Source organism: Schistocerca americana, chromosome 1, assembly GCF_021461395.2.
Source record: "Schistocerca americana isolate TAMUIC-IGC-003095 chromosome 1, iqSchAmer2.1, whole genome shotgun sequence".
NCBI lineage: Eukaryota > Metazoa > Arthropoda > Insecta > Orthoptera > Acrididae > Schistocerca > Schistocerca americana.
In genome coordinates this window covers 62,589,825-62,595,604 of record NC_060119.1, presented here as the reverse complement: position 1 = coordinate 62,595,604, position 5,780 = coordinate 62,589,825, and positions in this window count along the sequence as shown.

Genomic DNA, 5,780 nt, shown 5'->3' with positions numbered 1-5,780 from the left:
AGCAATACATACTGACGTGACAAAAGTATATGGGATAGCCATACGCACATACACAGATCGCGGTAGTATCGCAGGCACAAGGTCAGTGCACTGACGGAGCCGCCATTTGCACCCTGGTGACAGGGTTTCCCACGTGATCGTGGCCGCACAACGGCAATTAACCGACTTTTAATTAGGAGTGGTGATTGGAGCTACACGCATGAGGCATTCCATTTCGGAAATCGTTAGGAAATTCAACATTCCGAGATCCACAATGTCAAGAGGGTGTCGAGAATACCAAATTGTAGGCATTTCCCCCCTCTGCGGACAACGCAGTGGCCGACGGCCTTCACCTGACGACCGAGAGCAGCGACGTTTGCGTAGGGTAATCCGTGCTAATAGACAAGCAACACTGCACAAAATAGCGGCAGAAATCAATGTGGGACGTACGACGAACATATCTGTTAGGACAGTGCGACGAAATCTGGCGTTAATGAGCTACGGCAGCTGCCTTTGCTAGCAGGACGACATCACCTGCAGCCCGTCTGCTCGGCTTGTTACCATATCTAGACGACTGGGAATACGTGCCCTGGTCAGATGAGTCCCGATTTCAGTTGGTGAGAGATGATAGTAGGTTAGTGTGGTGCAGACTCCTCGAAGCCATCGACCCAGTTGTCAATAAGGCACTGTGCACTCTGGTAGTGGCTCCATAAAGGTGCCACTGTTTTTACTTGGAATGTACTGGAGCTTGTGAACCGGTCATTGACTGGAAATTGCTATGTTTGGGTACTTGGAGACCATTTTCAGCGATTATACGATGGAATTATTATGGATGACAATGCGCAATGTCGTTGGGCCACAATTGTCCGCGATTTGTTTGAAGGAGACTGGACAATTCCAGTGAATGATTTGACCATCCAGACAGTGGATCCCATCGGACATTTACAGGTAGTAATCGAAAAGTCAGTCAGTGTACTAATGCTGTACCTGTAACACTCAGTATTTTTACAGGACTTCCAACGACCTTTTTCTTTTTTTTTTTTTTTTTTTTAGTCAATGCCACGTAGAGTTGCTGCACGGTCCGACACGGTATCGCACACTGTCCTATCGTCCAAAGACCGCGGTGCCGTATCGAAGTCGGGGCCCCGCATAGCGACCGCAGAAGGTGACGATGTCTCGCTGCGTACTGCAACGACAAATGGAGAGCGCTGGCGAAGCCACGCTGCCTCTCTGTTCGTAGCGCCACCGCACCGAGACGCCGATATCCAGCCGAGCATGGCGACGCTCAGCCCAATTCGTCATCAACGGTTGAGACGACAGCATCGTCTTACATAGAGCACCAGTGTATGTTATGTCTTATGCTGAACTTCAACTGTGAACATCATGTGTATGTACTTCAAGTGAAGGGTCTTGCAAATTTGTTTATATCTAGGGAAACGTTACCATTCAAAGACGGTTATAAATACTCACAACATGTCTGTTGAAATGGGTTATAAAATTAAGTTAATCTTCATATCTACCTTGTAAAAAAACTGAACTAATGCATTATACACTCCTGGAAATGGAAAAAAGAACACATTGACACCGGTGTGTCAGACCCACCATACTTGCTCCGGACACTGCGAGAGGGCTGTACAAGCAATGATCACACGCACGGCACAGCGGACACACCAGGAACCGCGGTGTTGGCCGTCGAATGGCGCTAACTGCGCAGCATTTGTGCACCGCCGCCGTCAGTGTCAGCCAGTTTGCCGTGGCATACGGAGCTCCATCGCAGTCTTTAACACTGGTAGCATGCCGCGACAGCTTGGACGTGAACCGTATGTGCAGTTGACGGACTTTGAGCGAGGGCGTATAGTGGGCATGCGGGAGGCCGGGTGGACGTACCGCCGAATTGCTCAACACGTGGGGCGTGAGGTCTCCACAGTACATCGATGTTGTCGCCAGTGGTCGGCGGAAGGTGCACGTGCCCGTCGACCTAGGACCGGACCGCAGCGACGCACGGATGCACGCCAAGACCGTAGGATACTACGCAATGCCGTAGGGGACCGCACCGCCACTTCCCAGCAAATTAGGGACACTGTTGCTCCTGGGGTATCGGCGAGGACCATTCGCAACCGTCTCCATGAAGCTGGGCTACGGTCCCGCACACCGTTAGGCCGTCTTCCGCTCAAGCCCCAACATCGTGCAGACCGCCTCCAGTGGTGTCGCGACAGGCGTGAATGGAGGGACGAATGGAGACGTGTCGTCTTCAGCGATGAGAGTCGCTTCTGCCTTGGTGCCAATGATGGTCGTATGCGTGTTTGGCGCCGTGCAGGTGAGCGCCACAATCAGGACTGCATACGACCGAGGCACACAGGGCCAACACCCGGCATCATGGTGTGGGGAGCGATCTCCTACACTGGCCGTACACCACTGGTGATCGTCGAGGGGACACTGAATAGTGCACGGTACATCCAAACCGTCATCGAACCCATCGTTCTACCATTCCTATAGCGGCAAGGGAACTTGCTGTTCCAACAGGGCAATGCACGTCCGCATGTATCCCGTGCCACCCAACGTGCTCTAGAAGGTGTAAGTCAACTACCCTGGCCAGCAAGAACTCCGGATCTGTCCCCCATTGAGCATGTTTGGGACTGGATGAAGCGTCGTCTCACGCGGTCTGCACGTCCAGCACGAACGCTGGTCCAACTGAGGCGCCAGGTGGAAATGGCATGGCAAGCCGTTCCACAGGACTACATCCAGAATCTCTACGATCGTCTCCATGGGAGAATAGCAGCCTGCATTGCTGCAAAAGGTGGATATACACTGTACTAGTGCCGACATTGTGCATGCTCTGTTGCCTGTGTCTATGTGCCTGTGGTTCTGTCAGTGTGATCATGTGATGTATCTGACCCCAGGAATGTGTCAATAAAGTTTCTCCTTCCTGGGACAATGAATTCACGGTGTTCTTATTTCAATTTCCAGGAGTGTATCTTCTAGTTTCCACTGTTCTTTCGGAACGAGTAAGGAACCCAGTGTTATACTGACGATTATATTTTCGTGAGGTAGAACTCAGACAATATAGAGGCTTTTAGAATTCTGAAAAATGACAAAACATGTAAATTATAAGTTTAGTAATTTAAACAAACAACTTTACATAAAAACTTCGTAAAACAAAAAAAAACCTAGAACATTTGGATATAACAACTTAAGCACTTAGTGCCACAAAACCAATGATAACTTAAGACGCACAAAACAATTTCCTGTTTTATAACAGGGCAACTACAGTAATTTAATAAATCGTGATTTAAAACACAACCAAAGGTGTGCTAAAACAACAGAGGCAAATCGGATGACGCTTGATACTAGTAATTTAAACAACTGTTAGCAGCTCCACAAGCCACTGTGATAAACGGAAGGTTAACTATTTTTGCATATTCCACTCACCGTGCAGGTAACGAAGAAAGCTACAGCTGGCTTCGTACGGGCATTTACCGTCAGTCTGCGACTAGCGGGGCGCGCAGGGAGTTACGTGTATGAGCTGCAGTCTCCCCAGTTTCTGTGTCCCCGGTGCGTCTCCTTCAACAGTGCCTCAGGCTGGCAGAAGACGAAACGAAGTGTCAGTCAACGCCTCCGATCACAAAGCAACCAGTACTCCCTCTCAGTGTTAGCACCTCAATTACTGTGGCTAGTTAAGAGTACAAGCCACTCCGACGAGCACACTCTGACAGGGCGAGCTGGTGCTCCAGCGCTCGTAACTCCGGCAAGCGGGTCCCGCTCCCCCCTCCAGGGGGACGCCATAGCCCTCATTTCTCGGTAACGAGGTTCAAAAATAGCGTAGAGGGAAGCCTCTATCGATAGTCGTTCCATGAGCTGATAAGCGGCTTAGTGACCTCTCGCAGTCAGATGTAAATACCAAATCAGCGTTGCCCCTATTTGCACATGCGATGTATGAAATCACAGCTACACTTGAATCTGTTTCTTCAAATGTTTGGTTATGAGAGTGTATTGGGGTCACACTGTATTTGTAGCCCAACATTTGCCCCAAAGATGTTAGGTTGTTTGAGAACTTTCATTCGTAGCTCCTTGCCCATACGTCACAAAATGCGGTGGAGGAAGAAATAAAATTACGTACAGTGTAATTATGTCAGGACAGAACATGACTTGATATTACAACCTTTGCTTCCCAGTGACAACGTGATTCCAATATTTTAGGGTGTAACGAAATTTCCTTTACAGACTTGTTCTGCGGAGCAAAACGGTTAAGGTTACGATAGGAAGCCTATCGTTTTCCTCCTGCGCGCAAAATACCGCAAAACATGTGCAAGTCACACACATTTTCGTCGCCATTATGTAGAGTATTAAGTACGTTCGCCCGACTTGAAACCGATCACTATGTGGGATGACAGGAAATCATTGATTTACGAGCCACATTTGGTGTCCGAAGTAGACGTACGGGCCCGGCTTATGGCAGCGGCTGCTGCTGGAGGGCCATGGAATGGTGATCGTGTGTACCACAGCATGTCATGGAAATACCATATCCCTGATGACGTCCCTGCCGGACTGAACCCCCACTTGGGAGTGGACCCAGACGACTAAAACAAGAATCAGAGAGCAACGTGTGTTGTGGTACATTGCGTGTAGTGGGCGAACGTTACGTTCCCGAAAATTACTTACAATGTTAAACTTAAGTGCCTTGGTCCCGCTACAAGTCCTCAAAGTCTGTAAAGAGAACTTAGTTACACCAGGTATACATTTTGTGGTATCCTGCCCACCCGTGTCTTACAAGATCTCTAGGAAGCTGTTCCCCGATAGCTAGACAACATACAAGGAAATCATATTAATGGAATTTATTACAGTAAATGAACTGACAATACTTAACTTTCGTTTCTACAACGTCGTGTTGCAAGCAAGTGGCGACATGCGAATAATCAATGTCCCTTGATATATACATTCTCCATACTAACAATTAATATGGATCACAATTCATGTGTCGTCTTCTAGTGCAGCTCTTCTAGTCCTTTCTGCTAGTGTGCGTCTTCTACTGTCCGGGTCTACCTGTGCCGACGCAAGGCGGCGCGTCGCTGTTGCTCTCTTCGTGTAGAGGCCGCTCCTGTCGTGGTGACGTCCTAGTCAGCGTGTTATGGGCTGACGTCGTCTCACAACCCTCCGTGCCGTATCCTTCTTGACCTTCGTGCCTGTGCTTGTCGTTGCGCCGGAACACTTTTCAGTTCGGCAGAACCAATTACGGTCAGCCAAATAGCTGAGCAGTCAGAGTGTGACTAACAAGAGGAGGGCTAATTTTTCTAATTCCACCGATTTTATGTGGAGTAAAGCAATACGTTGACTCACGTTCCTTGGAAAGTATGCACTCTGAATTGAAAGAGCCAATCCTACGCATGATGCGTGTCTTACAGGTAGTGTCGCCACCTCATGCCAAGGAGACGGATCCCATGCGAGAACGCCTCCAGTACTTGCCTGAACGGTAATCTATCGGCAGGGAGGGTATATTCCCCACAATGCGTTACGGCGTACCCACACCTTACCCTCGATTTAGAGCTGTGTTGACCTCTACGGAAGGTGGTAGAGGGGTCGTTCTTCTGGTTTGTCAGGATGGTTTTCTCGCACCTGGATGGAGTGAGTTCGACGTGCTAGTTAAGGATTACAGGAATTCGACAGAGATGAAGGTTCCTGGAGGAAGGCAGACGGTGTTCAGGAAAACACTTAATTCCTCATCTGCTACGGGGAAGCACCACGCATATTGCATGCCTGAACATAAATGCAAATGCTAGAGAAGCAGCAGGTTGTGCTGTTGCATT